This window comes from Anser cygnoides, chromosome 4, assembly GCF_040182565.1.
Source record: "Anser cygnoides isolate HZ-2024a breed goose chromosome 4, Taihu_goose_T2T_genome, whole genome shotgun sequence".
Classification (NCBI taxonomy): Eukaryota; Metazoa; Chordata; class Aves; order Anseriformes; family Anatidae; genus Anser; species Anser cygnoides.
Window position 1 is genome coordinate 22,489,343 of NC_089876.1, and position 24,695 is coordinate 22,514,037.

Consider the following 24,695-nt stretch of genomic DNA (forward strand, 5'->3'; position numbering starts at 1 on the left):
CTTGAAGGTATATGATGTCTCTCTGAATAACTTCATTCTATTCCACGTGTTTTTGAAGCCCTATCATTTAAATTTTAGAAAATGTCCCAGCATAGCATACAAGTAATGCAAGACATTAAAGGACTTCTCAAAAACTAGAATTTGAACCACAGACGGTTAACCTTTTAAACAGAATTGATGTTAGTTCAGGTATATATTAATCAATTCTTGTCATTTATAATTAGCAGTTATATATAGCTTTTATGAAATTAAATACATTCCTGCTGTTTATATGAATATTGTAGGGGGGAAAAAAAGCTCACTTGGCATCAGTGATGAAAATTCATCCCACAACTTACAAAGAGAGCTTTGCTGTTTCCTTATTATGTTCTATTTGAGCTCGGTAAGACACACACAATGCAAAGCAAGAAATCCTATATTATTTATGATATATACTCTTTCAACACTTACAGTCAATAAATTTATAGCTGAAACTCCATTTCCTAGATTTTTCTAATGTTTATGAATTTTATTTTCTTTTTCTGACTGAGTTTATTATTTCAGTTTATAGTACAGCTAAACACCTCAAAAGCACTACCCATTTCACTTACAAACTGAAGCAGTAGGTTTATTGGCATTGTGCATGACCAACTGAAATATGAAATACTTCATCAACATTCCTAATATCCAAAGTCTAGCTTTCTTTCTTGGGTCTTAAACAATGTCACAGGAGTTTCATTAAAATTTTGTGCTTTCAAAGTGACAAAGACTTTTTCCGGTACAAAAAAGACAGGGATCTCCTGGAAAGAGTCCAGTGGAGGGCCACAAAGATGATACGGGGCCCAGAGCACCTCCCCTGTGAGGAAAGGTTGAGAGACCTGGGTCTGTTCAGCCTTGAGAAAAGAAGACTGAGGAGGGATCTTATCAATGTTTACAAATATCTTAAGTGTGGGAGACAGAGGGATATGGCCAACCTCTTTTCAGTAGTTTGTGAGGACAGGACAAGGGGCAATGGCCACAAAATGGAGCACAGGAAGTTCTGCACCAATGTGCAAAAGAACTTCTTCACGATAAGGGTGATGGGGCACTGGAACAGGCTGCCCAGGGAGGTTGTGGAGTCTCCTTCTCTGGAGATATTCAAGGCCCGTCTGGACACCTACCTGGGCAGCCTGCTCTAAGGAACCTGCTTTGGTGGGGGGGTTGGATCTGATGACCTCTTGAGGTCCCTTCCAACCCTTACAATTCTGTGATACAATTCTGTGACACAAACCCTTCAAGAATAAAAAAAAGAATAGTTGAACCTAAACTAATGCAGTTTCACTGAAACTATAAGGGATGTTATTTTAGAAACAATAAAAAATAATATGTATGACAAAGTTATTTTAAAATACACAGTTTCATCGATAACAAGCAGAACAGTTTTGAATATTTCTTACCAACTGTCCCATTTTGTGCTGTATTTTTTTCTTCTTTTCAGTTGGCAATTGCATAGATTCCATTTCCCTTTTCCATTGCAATTGACGCCTTATGACAGCTGCAAAGAGTGCATAATCAGTAAAAATAAAATAGAAATCATTGTAGGAAAGTACTTCAATGTTTGCATTTCTCTACTGAGATATATACTTTTGTCTTTTGCACAATATATTTATCATTATTCCTACTTTCCTACTGCATTTTTCTTCATTTCTTCCTTCCCCATACAACTAGGAAAGGAAAAAAAAAAAAAAAAGATGGGCAGCTGTGTGCAACCACACACCTCACAGGCTATATCTCAGCTGGTGAAATCTGGAGTATTTCCAAGCTTTGGAGCTCCAGTACAGATGCTCCTTCATGGCTTTACACCAACACTGGAATAAAGCCTGCATGCACAGAAGCCCGCTTTACTGCCATACGACAGAAATGCACACACCGGGGTTGGGAAAGAGCCATCTTATGTTTCACAGGTGAACTAAAATCCTGTGACTGTCAGAAGTACTGTCCTCCTAGATTACATCAATTTCAGTGAACCTTCAGCAAAGACACTACAAATTAAGACTACAGTTTCAGAAACTCTAACTTAAAATGCTGTGGAGCCTGGGAAATATGAAAACTTTGGAAACAGGAGTGAAAAATATAGCTGTACAACTCTCAAAGTAGAGGAAGTATCAGACTTTATCCACTGAGAATTTGCTGATTCTATATTTCCTTTGTTGCTGAAAATCTAGTATGCAGTACATTTTGTTTGTTTGACATCAGTTCTGCTATTCCAGTTCATTTGCTGGCAAGGGCACAGGAGTGGGCTTCCAGACACATACTGCCAGCTCACTCACTCACAAAAGGGTAAGACCACCAAAGATACTTCGACTTCAGCAAGTAAAGGATTGAGGAAGTGTTTACCAGTGCTAAGGCATGCTAAAGCTGAAAGGCAGTTTGTTTGCAAGTTTGTAGGTAAGGGTTTGTAGGTAAGGGTTTTTAAGAAAGAAAGTAAAGAATCTTCAGTGGAACTACTCTAATAGAAGTACTTTATCCCCAAAAGTGTTACATTCAGAGCTCCAAATGACTAACATAGCCAAAGGGAATGTATAAGAATAACTTTTACTATTAGTAATTTCTGAATTTTGAAAATTTTCAGAGACAAGCAGAATAGCTTTCTTTTTTTTTTTTTTTAACAATTTCTCTTCTCTTCCTTCCAGTCACATATCTAATTACTGCCACTACCCTCTAAAGTTCACTGTATCTCACCTATACATTTGGCATTCTGTGTATCCCAGCACAAACTAAGAAAGTTGAGCCAAAGGAAATCTTTTTTGTTTGTTTGTTTTTTTTGTTTGTTTTTCTCCACAAAATATGGTTAAACATTTTGTCCAAACTATTTTTTAATTAAATATTATCACAAGAAACTTTACTTCCAAAATTTTTGGATATTTCTGTCACAAAAATGCACGGATGCAGTAACTTTGGGCAGCATTTCCAAGTTCCACAGATTCAAGAACGATTCAGTCTTCGTAAGATGTGAACAATGATCTGGAAGAGTTCAGTTTTATACTTTTCATCCATTGACAACAGACAGAGTCCAGGGTATTTCCTGGTTTAGGTATTGCATCTGAATGTTTTAACTCGAATGTCTGACCTAGCCATCTATGTATTTTGTGAGAGAAGACATATCAAGAAAACCTAATCTAATATCAAAACTTGATCCATTAAAAAAATGTAAACATTAAATAACAGTTTCAGTTCTTGTAAGTCATAAAATAGACTCATGTTAAATGCCTGTATATTTGATGTTCTACTGAAGAAGATTTTTCCATTATTTCACTTGTCAAATCAGTTTGAAGTTCCTGCATAACTGATACTCAGCACACATTATAGGATTCCACAATTAGCTTTATTTTTTGTTTGTTGTTGTTGTTGTCGTTTTTATGTCTGACAATTCATCAGTTCCCATCTAAATTAAAATTCTCTAACAGTTTTAAAAATACATCCCTCTATTACACAATTTTTGCTTATTCTTATCATTATTACATTTCATTACCTCAGAGAAATGCTAAGATTTCACCATCTATTTATGAATGTACAGGTATTTTAGTAATGAAATTTCACTTGATATAATAGGAAAATTAAATAAGCAGTTTTAAGTATAGTATTTTTATTAAAAAGGTAATAAACGCATCGCAACTTACAGAAAAAATAAAAGGAACAAAATCTCTATGTCTATATAATAAGCTATTCTGCACAAATGTTACAGTGAATAGATTAATTAAGTGAAAGAAAAACATTTCCCTGTATAGCGTTGTAGACTGAACATTGCTGGGAAGGTATACATTTCACATAAGACAATGCAAAGAAGGAATAATTCATAGCACAAGGCAAAGTGTGTGAAACCAGTGTAAACTGCAAACTGCCCTTGGGGAATAATGACTGAGCCACTCCACATAACTTTGTGAATAAAAGAAAATACTACTTGAAGTTAAATAACTGCAAGGATATTTAACAACAGATCCATGAAAGGATGTTAGCAGAGACAAAAAAGTTTATTGACCTGGAAAATCATTGCAGTGCTCTGCACAGAAAAACAAAAACAAACAAAATCAACAATAACAACAAAGGAAAAAAAAAAAAGAAAACAAGAAAACTTTAAGTTATGCTTAGATTTCTGACAGTGAAGACAGTATAGTACAGCTCCCTAATTTTATAGAATCCATTACAGTAACAGTAATAACATTTTTTTCGTGCATTTTGTCTTTTATTCTGTATGTACTATCTAAGATCTCATCCGTCCTTCGTCAACCTTCCTAGACAGAGACAAAGAAACATGTAAGGAAAGAGCTGTCAATCTCTGGCATTAACCTTATTAATCATTTAATCCTCTTGTTAACATTTCATTTTCTGCCCTCTTTTGCTTTGCTTTCTACCCTCTTCCACACCAGCCTATGGAAAAAAAAAAAAATCTGACATATTTGGAGGTCAGTAAATAAGGAGACTTTTTTTAAAGTTTGTACTTTCCATCACTAAATAAAACTTAAAACTATTTTGGTATATTTCATTTTAATTTTTCCCTGCATGCTAGAGGAAATAAAGACAGAAGATTTAGCTTCCTCTGTAGTTATTAAGAAGAAAGAAGGAGTAAGACCATGAAAAGAACCATGACAATTTATCACTAGACCTTAAATGACCTAAATAATCTGTACTCGACCCATAAATCACATCAGTCTTTTCTTGATACAAGTGCCTTAAAGTGAGTGTAAAATATTGATTTCAAAATGTGCTTCAAAATTTCATTGTATATCAGACAGCAAGTGACAAGGTTTATCAAAATGCAATATTTTTAAGTCATTCTTTTACAGTTTATTTCCACTTTTCTTTCAAGAAATCTGAATTTTGGGATTCAGCTGCTCAAAATAGCAACAGAAAGGCAGTATGGACTAAATTAGTGTAATTATAATGTAAGTGTAAGAAGAAAGCTCACCCATTTACTTGATTTATCTCAGGTAAAGTCTTGACAGAATCAAAACAGAAGTCAAAATTGCATAACAACTTAATGTTTAAAATACTGTCTATTCCTAACCATAGTAAAATGACTTGGATTATTACTTTACAGTAAGTTGAAGGCTGAGTTACTGTTACTATGCTACTAAGCATTATGTGGTTCTGAATATAGTGAATTTCTTAGTAAAGAAGTGGTGTTATTTTAGTGGAGATTTTACATAGGAAGAAAACTTTTTTCTTGGTGGCTGTATTGATCTTCCTTTAAAAGTATACATATCTTAATGTAAATATTATGTAATTTTTTGTTTTTTGTTGAGCATGGGTCTCAAACTAATATTTGAATATCCCATATACACAGTATACAGTCAGCTGTAGAGATTGCTCCTAAAGCATGGCATAGAAGAAAACAATGATACCTCTACACATGAGAAATCTTTTGGCAATCTTTACAATAGTAGGTTTTATAAAAGAAGGTTCACATGTGGCTTTGTCAAAACTAGGTGATGCACCAGCGTTTCCATGCCACCATGTCCAAATGCAGTCTTTGATTGTTACTCGCCCCACATGCTCTGTTTGCTTTTCCGTAGGAACACAGCCTCCATTCACAAGAAACTAAGGACTAGGTTAGACGAGACCCACATTGCACACTGACCAAGACCTTGGGATACACTAAAGCATGCATTGCAACATAAGGTTAGAGGAAGTTATGAGTATGAAGATTAGAAGGCTTTTGTGAATTTCCCAAGTTGTGGGATAGTATGTTTTGTGTTTACAATATGCACTCCATACTGAAGAGTGACAAGATGCTTGGTCTCCAGTGCTAATCTTGCTTTACCATAGCTTTAACACCTGTGTATGTTTGGCTCCTCTCCAGCTATCCTCGTGGAGAAAGAATGGTATGGTAAGTCTCTCCTCAATAAATCACTAGCAAGTTGAGTCCCAGCACATATCTGAATAAAAATACAGTCCATAGGCACTGCAAGCAAGCTTGGAAATCAGAGAAAAATTAGTTAAAAAGAATGGCTGTCTGACAGGACTACCAGGAGTGCTCTTCTGAAGTGCATGTTATGCCTCCTCGTAAGAAGAAAGAACTCTTGGAGCATAGGGCATCTTGCCATTTCTGACAGCATTGCCCTTCTGCTGAGGATGAACATTTCAAAGCCAAAATTAAGATGTTGATTAGTGAATACCCACATAAGCTGTAAAGTCTCTTCAACACATTTTAGTAAATACCCATTCATAAAATCCAGATTTAATGAAGCAAATTATATCACCTTTCTCTAAGAGGTGTAGTTTATTAGATGTAATAGGCCAATGTAAAATTAATACGTTGGTTTTGAGTGACTGTGTAGTCTACTGGGTAGCATGCAGAATAAGGAAGCATCTGCAGTTGTCCTTGAATTTAACAATTCATCTTTTTGTATCTCTATTTGGAGTAATACTCTCATCAATATTCTGACTGTTTGTGGCCCCTCTTTGCTGCAAGAAGTTCAATGTTAAGTACATCCTCAAGCCTAGGGATTGCCATGGTCCTGTTTTTATGTTTTGATGTTATAGTCTGCTTCCTTCTCTTTGATGCCCAGCTGAAGTATAAAAGTTGCACAGGAGCCTCCCCCAGCCTCAGCTTACAAAAAGGGAGATCGTTTATTTTGCCATGACTCTTGTTTGGATACTGATTACAGATGGCGTTCACAGATCTTCAGCTAAATAAAACAGGGGAGTCAGTGATCACTTGGCCAATCATAAAAGCAAACTAAACTCAGCTCATTTGAAGGCAAGATTAGGCAAGTGCTGAGGTCATGTGATTCCATGTCAATCTAATAGTTATGACCTTTACATAGGAATGGCAAAAAAATTAATTCACTGGAGTGCATTAGAAAAGAGAGCAAGTGTATTTTCAATACGTTCAAGTTCTGTATTTCAGAGATCTGCATCTCCTACAAAAAAAGAGCTATAGGCTAGGAAAAGGCTTACAGAGTATATATATTATTTATAAATGATTAAATCCAGGCAAATCTAAATGTGGTTCTTGGGCATTATGCTTCTAATATTAGGATAGAGTATTAGTACAGATATGGTCATGTTCTAAAGGTAATCAGAAGGCAATGCCCTGGGTAAAAATGTCTTACATAGTTTGTTTAGTAATTGATCTAATTTATGACTACTTCTGCTAGTGTAGCAAATGAATAATCAAACAAATAAACAATCAAATAATTACATAATTGAGATTTGCCAGTTAAGGCAAAAGCATCTTAAATAAAAGTATAAAGAAAAAATTCTATGTCCGTTAACTTAGCAGATGAAACACTAGCTTTTCATTCTTATGGCTTTTGCATATTGAATCACCAGTGTATTTATGTTAGATATTTACTTAATTACTTGTATTTCTGCAGGCATCATTGTAAGAGAAAATTAATGCCTCTTTTTCTTTTCATGTCAGAATAGACTTTTGTATCTTTGAACTCATTGGTTTATATTTCAAATACTATATGGGTATTATCTCCCTATTAAAAAAAATATCCGTAATTACAGCTAATTATAGTAATAGCATATACTTACATTTTTCATGAGTAAAAATTGAGTGTGAATTGAATATATTATACTCTGTCCTACAGGTGCTTTGGAATCAATACGATACCGCATACTTTCTGCATAAATATTCCTAGTCTCTTTCTCCATGTCTCTCCACTCACAGAATCTTCAGCTGCTGAATGATATGGTAAGAGAGAGAAGAAACACTTTGTATTCTGTGTTCTTCTCTAATATGTGCATTATAGCCAATCTACTCTCACTGTCAAAAGAAGTAGATATACGTAAACCATCTCTGGCACTATTTTGAATAAGAAATGGGAGCTTCAGGCCATGGAGACAAGAGTTTATCCCTAATGCCTAATTATTAGCTTGATGAGATAGCTCCTGGTACAGCCAAAAGCATATGAATATTTAATGCTGTTATGAATAATATGGATAACAGAATACTGTAATAAGCATATACATATATCTTCCTATCATAGCATGAGTAACAAATTATATATGAGTCATAAATTTGTGTGTGGATTTGTGTAAATTATACAAATTATGATGTACACATTATGACACTGAAGATTAAAATTCCTAAAACTATTTTTAACAACTGAGACAGCCAGCCTCACATGATAAAATCTGGGTAAAGTTAATAAAGCACAAAAATATGGACAATGGATACAGATGATGATAAAAGAATCCATTGAACACTGGATCAGGTTCCTTGAAGTTTTGCTACTTTGCTGTAGAGCAACTAAGAGGAAGGAAACTCTATTAAAAAGTCAAGGCTACTTTTTCCCTACATAATCTGATTACAGGTATATACAGGCCTATAGAATAAACCATGTTAAATTTCCATGAATGTATCAAGGAGTAAGATTTTGTAAACTTTCATTCAAAATCGTAACATTCAAAAGCATAACATTTAAAATACTGTCTGCAGTATGTGAAAGTTTATCTACACTGTAGAACCAGTCCTTAATAGCTGTAACTTATTTGAAACCATATAATTTTGTACTTTGTTCCTCCTGGTAAAGACAATTCATTGCCTCCACTCAGATATTCCACCTTGACCTCAAAAGTACTAAAGCGTATTTCCTTTTCATGTGATGGGAGATATTTTCCATACCTGAAGGATAACCAAAATCCAGCTGGTCCAGGATATAAGCATCCTGCTCTAAGCTGAACTATCAGTAAGTAGTTGGACAACATGACTTCAGAGGCCCCTTCTGAACTGGGCACTAGCAGAAGAACCAAACGTGGTCACTGCTAGAGATACTAGTGTATGGAGATACTAGTGACTTTGGTATGACACAATACTGCAATCTTCTATTTGACTGTGTCATTCATGGCACATTGAAGCATAGCTTAACTGGATATCTGCCTATTTGCATCTCAGTAAGTTAAGCAGTCTAAAGTTACTTCTCCTTTCCCAGATGCTCAAACACTTATTTGCCCTCCTAAATAATAGTTATAATAATTTTAAAAATCCTATATCTATAACAGATGTCATATGAATAAACATCAACAGAAGAGTGGATTTTAACAATAAAAATATATATTTAAGAAATTAGGAAATATAGACTATGCTTGTACTAGTAAGTTCAATGTGCTCAGAATCATTCCCTTTCAGAGGAGATAGCCCTCATCTACACTGCTAAACTCTATTTAGTTCCAGTAAAAGGTGGACACATTGGTGTTAAAAAGGGAATTTGCAGGAAGTACACCCTTACACTTCTCTCCATACATATAGAAGGAAGAATGTTGAACACAAATCTTACAGTTATTTCTTTCCTAATACTATGAGAAGGTGAGAGAGTCTGTCATTGAATAGTCTCTACACAAAATAAGAGTGACTACGTGGATCACCCAACATAGTACCTAATACTGAGACACCAGATCATCTCCTGTTTTCATAAATTTATTAATCTCAGTATTAGAGATTAAATTGGAATTCTCCCTGAGAATATAAATTCTCAATCTTAGAAGTAACAAGGTTTTTTATTCTTCGTTATTCTTACTTTAGAAGAGTCCACTCCAGAACCTTCCTGCTCTAATGGCTCTGAATTTTCTTTTAATATAAATTAGTTAATAATCAGCATATCATCATTTGCTACTTATATCTATACAATCATCATCCTTTAATTAGGAAGTTGTCTGTCTTTCCCAGAGTTTCTAGATTTATTTTTTTTTTGTTTTTGTTTTTGGTGTTTGTCTGTTTGTTTGTTTGTTTTCAGAGATTCTCTAATAGGGTAATGTAGTTTAGGATGTCTGGTACCTTTATTATTTCAGTGGCTCTTCATTGCACTCATTTCCTCCCTAAGCTTATTTACTGGAACTGCTGAGTATTTGAGTCCAAATACAGCCTTTCCAAGAAGTTGTATGCAATTCTAAAATGTCTCCATCTGGGGAGGAAAAGGCACACATTGCAATAATGAGATCCCATTTTCTTTTTTATGGCATCTTGTATTAATACACTACTGGGCAGCACATCAAGCTCCACCTTCTTTTTCTACCTCATGAACAGTGACAAAGTCCCTGGGGACAATGAGGATTTAATCACTAATATACCTTTATCCAAATAGACTTTCTGATTATGATTGAAAAATCACTTCTTCCTGATTTGACTACAATACCAGTTCTCTACCTTGCCCGCAAAGCCTCCCTGATGACACACTTAGCATTGATGACATTCCCATGAACTAAGCACTTGTTAAGCTAGCCTCAGTAAGAAGAGAATGACTCCTTATTTAGGTAACAGATGAAATCTTGCTTTTATCTGGGTACTTTAAAATCCTACTTAGCTCATGTTTGACTAAGATATGATTTAAAATAAAAGCATGCATTTATAGCATCTGAAGTAAGCAATGCAGTTATAATCTTCATAAAATATATAGGCAAAGAAATGTGAAAAAACACTGTTTCAGATTACAGGTCTTTATATTTTTTTCCCAGAGCTTCCCATTTTAAATGGTTCCTAGATATCAATGCATGTCTCAAACTATAGCCACTAAGCATATACATCTTTCTGGTGGAACAAGCAATTAGTCTGTACTCTGAAGTCCTCTGATTTCAGAGAAATTTAGACTTTTCACATCAAAATTATTATATTTCAGTAGGCACTCTTCATTGTCTTTGATGTGGTACCACTTCCTGGAAATACAAATAACTTTCAGAGACCAGGTTCATGTCCTGCATTTGACTGATGGTTTGCCTCATCAAAAAGGGAATATTTTCTTACTTTTGCTGACTTGATGTTTCTTTCATAGACAAAAAACACTCCTTTTCTGAATCTACAGTTCTAATAAATTCTATATTATTCTTTATCTTCCTAAATTTACTTAGTATGAACATCTAGGCAGCTGATCACCAGCTCTTTACTGAATTCAGTAGTTAGAACACCATTTAACTTTGTGGATCATGAATATTTCATAATCTGAAATCAAACTGACAAAATAGTCTGATTTTGAGAAACATCATGGGTAAATTCAGTCCAGCTCAATAATTCACCTTTAAGATTCCTTGGCATCTCCCTTCGAGGAAGTCAGAACTGTCAGAGTAATTTGAAATAATTCTGTTTGTGATTTATTAGCATAAATCTTGTATGTAAAGCATAAAAAAAAATCTCTCTGTAATGCAAAAGTCTCACCTAGAATACCATGATTAACTTTGAGCACTGCGTTTCAGAAAAGGTGAACACTAATTACAGAAATTCAGAATAGAGCAGCAACAGTGATAAGCGAACAAACAAACAAACAAAAATCCCCAGAAGATTGAATTATTTCAGTTTCCTCTGTTTTGAAAAGAGGAAACTGAAAAAAAAAATCAAAAATAACAATTTTCATATATGCTGAAGGTTGTCACAAAAGAATAGGTCTCCATATCTATTGGAAATAGAACAACAACAACAACAAAAAACTAAAATTTAAACAAGAATATATAAATGACCTGTAAGGCAGGGTAAGCACCGGGATATGCTTTAACAGACTGGTGTATGTTAAGGCAAATATCTACCATGACATCATACAATCATACAATCATTAAGGCTGGAGACCTCCAAGATCATCTGGTCCAACCATCACCGTGCCACCAATGTCACCCACTAAACCATGTCCCTAAGCACCATGTCCAACTTTCCCTTAAGCAGCCCCAGGGATGGTGACGCCACCACTTCCCTGGGCAATCTGTTCCAATGCCTGACTGCTCTTTCTAAGAAGAAATGTCTCCTAATTTCCAACCTAAACCTGGCACAACTCGATGCCATTCCTTTTATTCCTATCACTAGTTATATGCGAGAAGAGGCTGACCCCGAGCTCCCCACACCCTCCTTTCAGGTACTTGTAGAGAGCTATATGGTCTCAACCTGTCCAGGTCCCTCTGCAGGGCCTTCCTACCCTCTGGCAGATCGACACTTCCCCCCAGCTTGATGATGTCTGCAAACTTACTGAGGGTGCACTCAATTCCCTCATTCAAATCATCAGTAAAGATATTGAATGGGATGGGCCCCAACACCGATCCCTGGGGAACACCACTGGTGACCGGTCACCAGCTGTATTTCACTCTGTTCACCACCACTCCCTGGGCCTGGCCATCCAGTCAGCTTTTAACCCAGCAAAGAGTGTACCTGTCCAAGCCATAGGCTGTCAGTTTCTCCATGAGAATACTGTGGGAGACCATGTCAAAGGCCTTGCTCAAGTCTAGGTAGACTATATCAACAGGCTTTCCCTCCTCCACAATGTGGGTCACCAGGTCAAAGAAGGAGATGAGGTTGATCAGGCAGGACTTGCCTTTCATGAACCCATGCTGACTGGGCCTGATCCCTTGTCCTCCTTGCAATCCTTCTTATAGATGGGTGTCACATTAGCAAGTCTTGAGTCATCTGTAACCTCTCCAGATGACCATGACCACTGATAGATGATGGAAAGCGGCCCAGCAATCACATCCAACAACTTCCTCAGCACCTTAGGGTGGATCCCATCTGGCTCCATGGGTTTGTGACAATAAAACTACCAGTTTTGGTTTCTATGTTTAGGAAAAGCAAGCTGAGCTAGATAAACTTATGGGGTGTTCCCATGAATTATTTTTTATTTGTTTATGATTTTGGAGGCAATTGTGCCTTCTGCTTTACTAAGATTTAATGCATAAGACTTATAAATATATTAATGTATATGTATTCGAAAGTACTTAGCAGAAGATTCCAAAGTATCTAAGACAAATTAAATCAATTAATAAATAACATAATGAAATTAAAGATTTAAATGGGTTGAATATTAATTACAAATCCATAATAAATTTTAGAAAATGTGGATAATTACTATGCAAGATAAGAAAGCAACTGGTTTATCATCTGGACCTAGTCCATTTATTTCCCTTCAAGTAAAGCTTCCCAGAGAACAGGAATGGTCCGCATCAATGGACAGAATGCCAAGTAAGAACAGAAGGCAAAAACAGGTGAGCGTGGAGCTCCTGACTGAACTCAGACACAAAAAGGACGTACACAGATGATGGAAACAGCAATATGGGAGGAATGCAAAGATAATGCCCACTCGTATAGGAATGGAGTGAGGAAAGCAAATGCTCAGCTGGAACTGATGCTAGCAAAGGAGTTAAATACATGCTTGGCTGTGTGGGAAGCAGCTCTGCAAAGTAGCACCTGAGTGTCCTGCTGAAGGACAAGTTGAGTATGAACCAGCAGTGTGCCCTTGCAGCAAAGGCAACCAACTGCATCCTGGGCTGTTTTAGCATGAGTGTAGCCAGCAGGGACAGTGATTCTTCCCTCCATTTGGCACTTGTGACACCATATATGCAGTACTGAATCCAATTTTGGACTCCCCAGTGCAAGAAAGATATTTATCTGCTGGAGTGAGGTCAGGAGAGTCCACCAACACAGCTCAGGACTGAAGCACAGGGTGTGTGGAGAGAAGCTGGGGAATTCAGTTTGTTCAGCCACAAGGAGTGAAGAAGGAGTGAAGGCTAAGAGGAGACCTTATTGCTGCCTACAGCCATCCTCCTGCAAGATGCAAGATGCAGAGAAGATGGAGCCAAACTCTCCCCAGAAGTGTACAGTGATAGGATGATAGGAAAGGGACCTAATCACATAATCTGTAACATGCCAAATACTAATTACATTTTAGTTGCTGGGGGGGGGGGGGGGGGGGGGGGGGGGGGGGTGCGGGGGGGTATGGTCGATGTTGTTTTGTTTTCATAGAATCATAGAATATCCCGAGTTGGAAGGGACCCATAAGGATTATCAAGTCCAAATCCTGGCACTGCACAGGTCTGCCCAAAAGTTTAGACCATGTGACTAAGTGCACAGTCCAATCGCTTCTTAAATTCAGACAGGCTTGGTGCAGTGACTACTTCACTGGGGAGCCTGTTCCAGTGTGCGACCACCCTTTCGGTGAAGAACCTCTTCCTGATGTCCAGCCTAAACTTCCCCTGCCTCAGCCTAACACCATTCCCATGGGTCCTGTCACTGGTGATAATGGAGAATAGGTCACCTGCCTCTCCACTCCCTCTCACGAGGAAGTTGGAGACTGCGATGAGGTCCCCCCTCAGCCTCCTCTTCTCCAGGCTGAACAGGCCAAGTGACCTCAGCCGCTCCTCATATGTCTTCCCCTCTAGGCCCTTCACCATCTTCGTCTCCCTCCTCTGGACGCTCTCCAACAGTTTCACATCCTTTTTGTACTGTGGTGCCCAGAACTGCACACAGTGCTCGAGGTGAGGCCGCACCAGCACAGAGTAGAGCGGGACAGTCACATCCCTTGACCGACTAGCAATGCCATGCTTGATGCATCCCAGGATACGGTTGGCCCTCCTGGCTGCCAGGGCACACTGCTGGCTCATATTCAACTTGCTGTCAACCACAACCCCCAGATCCCTCTCTGCGGGGCTGCTGTCCAGCGTCTCGTCGCCCAGTCTGTACGTGTAGCCAGGGTTGCCCCATCCCAGGTGCAGGACCCGGCACTTGCCTTTGTTAAACTTCATGTGGTTGGTGATTGCCCAGCTCTCCAATCTGTCCAGATCTCTCTGCAAGGCCTTTCCACCCTCATCCGAGTCCACAACTCCTCCAACTTTGGTGTCGTCAGCAAATTTGCTCAAAACACCTTCTAGTCCTACATCCAAATCATTTATAAAAACATTGAAGAGGACTGGCCCTAAAATGGAGCCTTGAGAGACCCCACTAGTGACCATCCGCCAGCCAGATGTGGCCCCATTTACCACAACCCTTTGAGCCCTGCCCGTCAGCCAATTGCTCACCCATCATATGATGTTTTTATTTAGCTGTATGCTGGACATTTTGTCCAGTAGGATCCTATGGGAAACTGTGTCAAAAGCTTTGCTGAAGTCCAAAAAGATCACATCAGCTGGTTTCCCTTTATCGACTAGATGGGTGATCTTATCATAAAAGGAAATCAAATTTGTTAGGCAGGACCTACCCCTCATGAGCCCATGTTGGCTGGGACCAATGACTGCATTGTCCCCTGGGTGCGCTTCAATAACTTCAAGGATCATAGAATCATAGAATATCCTGAGTTGGAAGGGACCCTTAAGGATCATCAAGTCCAACTCTTGATACTGCACAGGTCTACCCAAAAGTTCAGACCATGTGACTAAGTGCACAGTCCAATCTCTTCTTAAATTCAGACAGGCTCGGTGCAGTGACCACTTCCCTGGGGAGCCTGTTCCAGTGTGCAACCACCCTCTCTGTGAAGAACCCTCTCCTGATGTCGAGCCTAAATTTCCCCTGCCTCAGCTTAACCCCGTTCCCGCGGGTCCTGTCACTGGTGTTAATGGAGAAAAGGTCTCCTGCCTCTCGACACCCCCTTACGAGGAAGTTGTAGACTGTGATGAGGTCTCCCCTCAGCCTCCTCTTCTCCAGGCTGAACAGGCCCAGTGACCTCAGCCGTTCCTCGTACGTCTTCCCCTCCAGGCCTTTCACCATCTTCGTAGCCCTCCTCTGTACACTCTCCAACAGTTTAATGTCCTTTTTGTACTGTGGTGCCCAGAACTGCACACAGTACTCGAGGTGAGGCCGCACCAGCGCAGAGTAGAGCGGGACAATCACCTCCCTTGACCTACTAGCGACGCCGTGCTTGATGCACCCCAGGACACGGTTGGCCCTCCTGGCCGCCAGGGCACACTGCTGGCTCATATTCAACTTGCTGTCTACCACGACCCCCAGATCCCTCTCTTCTAGGCTGCTCTCCAGCGTCTCATCGCCCAGTCTGTATGTGCAGCCAGGGTTTCCCCGTCCCAGGTGCAGGACCCGGCACTTGCTCTTATTGAACTTCATGCGGTTGGTGATCGCCCAGCTCTGCAACCTATCCAGATCCCTCTGCAAGGCCTTTCCACCCTCATTCGAGTCCACAACTCCTCCAAGTTTGGTGTCATCAGCAAACTTGCTCAAAATACCTTCTATTCCTACATCCAGATCGTTTATAAAAATATTGAAAAGTACCGGCCCTAAAATGGAGCCTTGAGGGACCCCACTGGTGACCGCCCGCCAGCCTGACGCAGCCCCATTTACCATAACCCTTTGGGCCCTGCCCGTTAGCCAATTGCTCACCCATCGTATGATGTTTTTATTTAGCTGTATGGTGGACATTTTGTCCAGTAGGATCCTATGGGAAACCGTGTCAAAAGCCTTGCTGAAGTCCAAAAAAATCACATCAGCTGGTTTCCCTTGGTCCATCATACGGGTGATCTTATCATAAAAGGAAATCAGGTTAGTTAGGCAGGACCTGCCCTTCACAAACCCATGCTGGCTGGGACCAATGACTGCTTTGTCCCCCAGGTGAGCCTCAGTAAGTTCGAGAACCATCTTCTCCATGATTTTACCAGGCACTGACGTGAGACTGACAGGCCTGTAATTGCTAGGGTCTTCTTTCTGACCCTTCTTGTAAATCGGCACAACATTTGCCAGCTTCCAGTCTACCGGGACCTCTCCAAATTCCCAGGATCGTTGAAAAATAATTGAGAGAGGTTCCGCGATGACGTCTGCCAGCTCTTTCAGCACCCGGGGATGAATCCCATCCGGACCCATGGACCTGTAGGGATCCAGGTGGAGTAGCAAATCCCGCACACGTTCAGGGTCGGTTGGGAGTTTGTCATCCCCACCGTCCCGGTCCTCCAGCTCAGGGCACCCTAGGTCCCGAAGCCCATCATCGGCATTGAAGACAGAGGCGAAGAAGGCGTTAAGCGTCTCTGCTTTGCCTATGTCATTGTCTGTGAGGAGACCTTCCCTATCAAGGAGCGGCCCTATGTATTCTTTAGTTCTCCTTTTTCCATTCACATATCTGAAAAAGCCCTTTTTATTTTCTCGCACAAACACAGCCAGCTTCAACTCTAGGTGTGCTTTGGCCACACGAATTTTCTGCCTACAAACACGAACAGCATCCCTGTATTCTTTCCATGACACCTGGCCCTCCTTCCAGTAGCGAAACACTCTCTGTTTCCGCCTAATCTCCATTAGAATGTTCCTGGTCAGCCACGCCGGCCTCCTGCCCCGCCTGCCTGACTTGCGATATTTAGGAATTGCTTGATCTTGTGCTTCTAGGAGGCATCGTTTAAAGAATGACCAGCACTGGTGGACATCGAGGCCTTCAAGAGCAGTTTCCCAGGGGACCTTGCTGACTAGTTCCCTGAGCAGCCTGAAGTCCGCTTTCCCCATATCTAGGGATGAGGTTTTGGTGGCACTTTTCTTTCTGTCACCGTAAATTTTGAACTCAACCACTTCATGGTCGCTTTGACCAAGGCGGCCACCAATCACCACATCTCCCACCAGACCCTCTCTGTTTTCTAGCAACAGGTCTAGGAGGGCACCTTTCCTAGTTGGCTCCGTTAGCACCTGCACCAAGAAGTTATCATCTAGGTGCTTCATGAACCTCCTGGACTTGCTTGTGTCAGCCGTGTGGCACTCCCAGTTAATGTCTGGCAAGTTGAAGTCCCCCATAAGGACAAGGGGAGTTAATCTCGAGGCCTCTCTTAGTTCTGTAAAGAATAATTTATCGGCGCTATCATCCTGGCCAGGCGGTCTGTAATAGACTCCCACAACGACATCCCCTTTATTCGTTCGTCCCTTGATCCTTACCCAGAGGCTCTCAACTTTGCCATCGCCGACCTGAAGTTCCACACAGTCCAGCCCCTGCTTCACATACATCGCCACCCCACCACCTCGCCTACCCTGCCTGTCCCTCCTGAAGAGCATGTAACCATCTATCGCAACACCCCAGTCACAGGACTCATCCCACCAGGTTTCGCTTATGCCGATGATATCGTAGTTGCAGGGGGATCATCCTCTCCATAATTTTACCAGGCACTGACGTGAGACTGACAGGCCTGTAATTGCTAGGGTCTTCTTTCTTACCCTTCTTGAAAATTGGCACAACATTTGCCAGCTTCCAGTCCAATGGGACCTCTCCAGATTCCCAAGATCATTGAAAAATAATTTAGAGAGGTCCTGCGATGACGTCAGGCAGCTCTTTAAGCACCCTTGTTTTGTTTTGTTTCATGTTGATAGCCAAACACTTTAAGAAGCTGCCCAGAGACATTTTTGAATCCTGTCCTTGCAGGTATTGAAGACAAGACTGGACATAGCCCTGGGCAACTCGATCTATTGTAGCCCTACTTTGACCTTTGGGTTGATCTGAAGGACCAACTAAGTTATTATTTGATTCAAAAGTTTTGAATGTATTCAGAAAAGAAAAACAGTATTCGAAATAGTAGACAAAGTTACAGAACACAATGTTAAAAAAAATAAAAATAAAAAATGGGCCAATATCATCAAAAGAAGGAGTGAGAAAACCAATACCTGAATTAAAAAAAAAAAAAAAAAGCAGGGCAATAGCCATCCACATTAGGAAGTTATTGTGAAGTTAGTCATAGTTTAAGAAAATTTTCTATACACTCATCACAAAATGCATGCTAGAAGTCTTCTAATTCAGTTTCCTGCTGAGACCAATTCTAACCCTCAAATTAGCAGGTTGCTCAGGTTGCAGGTTTTTTATAGTCGAGTTTTGGGTATCACAGTAGATAAACATCCCACAGCGTCTCTAGGATATTTGTTTTCAGAGCTTAGTCATTTACAAGATAAAGATTTATTTTCCTTATCTCTATTTGGTATTTTCTTTGCTGCAAATCATGACCATTGTCTTTTGTTGTGTGCTTCTGGAAACAGTCTTTTTCATGTCCTTTTTTTAGAGTGGAAGACTGCAGTCAGGTGACTCTTCTCTCTTTAGTTCTGTAGTCTAGATAAGAATCTTAGCTCCCGCAGCCTCTTGTACATTGATCCACCACCCTCACCATTTTAGTAATCCAATCCTCAGCTCGTTCCAGTGTGTTACTATACCTTTCATAATAGAAGGACCCAAACCTAAGCATGGTATTCCAGATGCAATTTCACAGGTGTTGAATAGAGGAGAAAAAATCTTTCCTTAACCAGTTGCCTGCATTCTTACCATTACAATCCAAAAACTGGTGAGCTTTCATCACCACAATGGTGCACGGTTGTCTCACGTTCATCCAGTTCTCCACCAGAACCCCTAGGCCCCTTTTCTTCTGCAGATTTGCTCTGTAACTAGTGGTCATCAATATGTGTGAAAGCAGGATGAGTTTTTCTTTGCTGATTTTGGAAACGAATGATACATCCTTTCTTGACTGATTTCAGAATGCCTGGATCTCAACCAACATCTTGGAAGCCAAGAAGAGAGGAAACAACCTCCTACAAAATGCTGTCAAATGCATAGCTAAACAAGTAACACATCCTGAATGTTTATCACTAAATGCCTAAACTTTGCTTACATAAAAATACATTAAAAAATAGAAATCAGAATTTAGGTTCAAGTACATAGCACTGTCAGTTCAAATATGGTTCAAATAGATGTTCCCTTTTCTACAGGATTGTTAAGATGCAGTAGCATGTGCAAGCTGGGTAAATTGCACCAGCATTTTCCTCAATTAGCAAATTAAATCATATTAAAGTCGCTGGCAAACTGCCTTTATAATATTTTTATTATCTTGGCTTTTTCCCTTTTCTTTGTAAATGTTTTTAGTGTGAAGCTATATTGTTTTGTGCCAGCACAGTAGTTCCCTCAGTCCTCAAAAAGCAAACATATGCTGGCATTTATCCATCTCTAATTTTGTCAGAGTACTACACTTTCTCTCACAGTGTTCTTCCTGGCACAGATCTTTGCCAGCAACTGACAAAAAATATCCAAACAACTGGAAATGAAAAAAAAAAAAAAAAAAAAAAAGACTTTACTTTCAGGGGCAATCTCTGTCAGCAGCACTACTTTACTATGATCTTTGCCAGAGATTGCTTCTGCTGCCTGCAGACAACTACATGGCAAACCTGTTGTTTCTCTTTGATGCTGCCTTTAATATCAAGGCCCCAGTCACCCTTTAAAGAATATCATTTGGAACCAATTGTTTGTATTAAGTTAAGTTACAAAAAGCAGCACTGCTGCAATCAAAATGGTTCTGACTTCATTTTCAAGGTTTTGTGCAGGTATGTGTGCTATTTGAGATGTAGTACAAAGGTTTGAAAAAGATACCATAATTACAGTAAAAAAAATACCATATAAAGTATCCATGTATACAGCACAAGAGAAATGTTATTCACAAATTATAGCAAAGAAAAAACAAACAAAATGTTCAATGACTTGCCACAATGATGTTCTGCTCTAACAATATCAAAGTTATTATCTTCAGAAGAAGATTTTTCCTGCTTTTATTTGAAATAGCTTTACTTTTAATATTCAGACAGTATTTATGTCAATTTTCTGTTTAACTGTTCTTCTGACTTTAGAGGTGGCTTATGCTTTTATACTAATATTTTAAGAAATAGAAATTAAAGTACATCAAATGTTTCTATTTTCAGTGGCAACATACAATGATACAATTTGTTCTGATCTCTTGATTGAGGTATAGTTGAATAATGATGTGTCACATCCTTTGGAGTGCAATGAAATGGTCTTGAACTTGGTGAAAGAGATTTCTATATTCAACAAACTGAAGCACTCTAAAAACCACAGACTTGTTTACACATGTTTGATAATTAAAAATGTATGTGTCTATACTGGCTATATTCATTGTTACCTATGTTTTTTCTTAATTTAAAATGAAAATGATACAAAAGAGAAAATACAGATGAAACAGTACAAGTATCTGTATTTCAGCCTAAATATGCTGCCTAAATACAAGGTATTGTATACAATTTTAAATACATATATCCCATGATGACTTTAATTGAAAAATGACAAAAAAAAAAAAAAAAGATTAAATAGCACCAAAAAAAATATAACAATGTAAACATTTTTTGGCATCTGGAATATTTCATCTGTCATGATCTTGATATAAACATATACTGTTTATATGAGGGGGTAGTGTATATCTATATATATATGAGTGATGTGTGTGGTGTTTTATATACAGATTCAGTGTAAGTTTTCTTTTTCTAAGCTGTTTTTCCCCATTTGTATCTAGGCAATCAGAGAAAACCACAAGTATGTCTTACATGCATAAACAGCAATAACTATATAAGTGTACTTGAAATGTCAATCCACGAACAACATTGAAAAGTAAGATCGATTTGATCTGGTTCTAAGCCACTGTCTGGAAATATTTCATAGAATCACAGAATGGCAAGGTCGGAAGGACCTTCTGGAGATCATCTGGTCAAATCCTCTTGATCAACTCAGAGCATGTTGCCCAGGACCAGGTCCAGGTAGCTTCTGAAGATCTCCAAGGAGAGAGATGCTAAAACATTTCTGGGCAACTTGTGCTAGTGTTCCATCACCTGCACAGTGAAAAAGTTTTCCGATGTTCAGATGGAACCTCCTGTGTTTTGGTTTGTGCTCACTGCTCCTTGTCCTGGCACTGAGTACCACTGAGTCTGCCTCTGTCTTCCTTACTCCCTCTTATAATATACTTACGTTAAGATCACACATCCCAAGCCATCTCTTCACTAGGCTAAACAGTGCAAGATCTCCAACTCTCTTTGTACGACAAACACTCCAACCCTTTCATCTGCTTTTGGACCCTTCACTGAACTCACTCCAGTTTGTCCATGTCTCTCTTGTCTTGGGGAGCCCATGCTTGGACATAGCACTACACATGTGTCACTCCAGTGCTGCTGGCAATGCTCTGCCTAATGCAGCCCAGACACCATTAGTCTTCCTTGCCACAAGGGCACACTGCTAGCTCATGTTCAGCTTGTTGTCTATTAGGGTCCCCAGGAGCTTCCCTGAAAAGTTGCTTTCCACCCAATCTTCCCCTGGCCTGTAATGGTGCATCTGGTTATTACTCCTGTTAAACTTATTTACATTTTCTTCAGCATCGCTGAGAAGTGACAAACCCTCCTTTATAGCAGGAATGGTATATATACATATATTCTACAACCATTTTTGTTAGACACCTTTACAATGTCTGATAACTTGAAAATTTCAGCTAAAGGATGAGGCACTGACATTTACTTGAACTACAGCTCTTGTATATGCCAAGTGTTTTTCAAAATAGCGATAAATTATTTTGGGGTATAGATGTTTGGGTATATATGACATTCAAGGCATATTTTATGCTAATATAAATAGTCTACACAGAATCTGGAGGGATAAAAGCAAACAAACAAAACCCAGCTAAACTAATTTGGAGTGTAAAAGGGGATTAATGTGTCATGTTTTGCAAAATCTCCAGTTTCTTATTGCAAGTTTCCTGTAAAAAGATATTTTTACTGACCTATGCTTATCAAAATTAAGTTGTATTTGCACCATTAAGAGAACCTCATGACTGAAAGAGAATGACATTAGCTAGTGTGTTCCTGAATACTTACAAATTTGATTTTATATGTTGTAGGGATTTTTTTATGCAAATTTCAGTACCTGAAAAATTTGCTTGAGAGTGTATCACTTGCAGTCAGCTTCCTACTTGTTACTTACTATGCAGCTGCCTATCTACTTGTATTAATAATCTTTTGAGCGTATTTCACTGCTCACCTTCTACAAAGAAGCAGATGTCAGAACTCTGAAAATGTTCCCCCAAACTAGTATTATACTTTCCAAGTACACTAAGGAAAAGGAGGAAGGGAGAGAGGCTGATGAAAAATTTAGATATCTGAATGAAAGTATCTGGCACCAAGGAATTCAGAAGTTTAAAAAGCATGTATTTTAGCAAATATTTCAAATCGCTATTTACACCATCAGAGAGATTTTCAAACACTTAATTTTCCATTAAAGTCAAAGGAAAAAATCAATATTCTTAAAACTGTGATGCACAGATTAGTGAAATAACCTGTTAAATGACCTACTAGAGATCTTCTCTCTTTACTCCTGTTTTTCAATACAGGCTTTGAGGAAATCATACATGTGTTTATGTTCAAATTAGAATCTGAGTGTTATAATTTGCATAATGGCATCACATAAAATAATATTCTGTTTTTTCAGTTGCATTTCAGTCAAGGATAAAAACAAAACAAAACAAAAACACACAAGTATGAGAGCTCTATGAGACATGTTATACTCCAGCTCTCACCAAAAGTATCAATGTTGCATGCTGGTATCCTTACTCATAAATAGTCCTTATTTATATGTTGCTGATGCAGGCTTGATCATTTTGCAAACTTTAAAAAGACTTCAGCTTTCTCTTTGTATTCAGAAGTAGTCAGAATGTAGTATATATTATGCAATTGTACAAAGACTTTCAATTTCTTCTTTGATAACAGTGCTTTTGAGTTAGACATTTTGGACACTAAGTTCTCAGCAGATATGAAAAACTCTGGTAGACATTGAATTCAGAAATGCTGAAGATATAATCTGTAGCAGATGTCTCCAGAAGCATGTAATTTGTAATGTTCCCAGACAGTTCCTCCCTGTGGGTGTTTTATTACTTTCACATTTATTTTATCCAAACCTTGTTGATTATAGATCAATGAGACTCCTGAAGCATTTCAAGAAACAGGTACTTTAAGTGTCTCTTTTCCCTCAAGAATATTATTATCTTATAATAAACACACCTCTTGCAGTCCTCTTCTTACTAATAGAAGAGGGTCTTTACAAATAAAAGCAAATTACTGTATTCATTGAAAACTGCCAGATAAAGTTGGGATATTTCACGAGACATCACCAAAGATTAATTTAAAACATTCATGCATCAGTCTAGTGTACTCAGAATGTCTTTTGAGTCTAAGCAGCTTTATTTTATATTTTAAGTATTCAGTCTGGAAAGAAAAAACACTACTTTTTTAAAAAGAAAAGACTGGGATTTTGTATCTGCACAATACATCAGTATGCCCTCAAAAGTCTTCTTACTGTATTAACAGTACACAGTTTTTAGAATATATGTCTTCTTAGAAAATTATTTAACTAATTTTATCAATTTTATAACACAAAATGTAGGGTAACCTTCCATAGCTATAAATATGCATTTGAAAAAATTGTCTTGAAAGTAAGCAATGCAAGAAAATTTACTATGTTTCTCTGTTTTTTTGTATCTTTTTATTTTAAATAATGAGTCAGGTCCTCAAAGTCAATGGAATGATTTTACCATCTGAAAATTTGTCTTAAAGTACTATCAGCCCTGTGCCAGCTAGTTTTTTTTTGTTTGTTTCTTTGCTTGTTTGTTTGTTTTTGTAATAATAGATGAAAAACCCTCCTTTAGTATTTAAAGGTTACTTTAAACACTACAACCTAAGGCTCCTTCCCTGCAATCAAATAAAGTAAGCAATCCAACTAAGTAGAACACGCAATTAAGTCACTATATTGTATTGTAGGTACCAAAGGTTTATTTTGTAAAACTCAAAGTAAAACACTGGACTTTCAAACAAAATATTTAAGGATTAGGGAGGATGAAATATAGCAAAAGCTTTTTTTGTCTATGTTTAAGAAAACCTCCAAGATATAAAATAAACTCCACATTTAGAAGAGTATGGAAGCAGCATTTTAAAGGACTTTGAGAGTTTGATTCTATAGTCGATCATGTCTACACTAGAATGGCTTAGTAAAGGGAAAGACAGGGGAGTTTATTCCCTTGAATAGAACAAAGATGGAAAAGGAAAAAAAAAAAAAAAAAAGAGAGAAGCGAGCAAGAAAGAAATAGCTGGGTTATCTAAAATTTTTAAGAGATTAATAACAAATTAGGCATTAATAGAAAGTAAAAGAAGTCATACATCTAATTTTTAAACTTCTGGACAGATCTCTGTCTAAAATGTTGTATTAGCAGATACTTTCTGATAT

At 38.4% G+C, this 24,695-nt stretch overlaps 1 long non-coding RNA gene across 1 annotated transcript in view; it reads right to left on the bottom strand.

Annotated features, from left to right (window-relative positions):
- Nucleotides 1-24,695, bottom strand: part of LOC125179978 (uncharacterized) — a 58,535-nt gene that overhangs the window by 25,658 nt on the left and 8,182 nt on the right. The window contains exon 2 of the long non-coding RNA XR_007158151.2: nucleotides 1,416-1,513. This is a non-coding gene — a long non-coding RNA (uncharacterized lncRNA). The remainder of the gene's footprint in view (nucleotides 1-1,415; nucleotides 1,514-24,695) is intronic.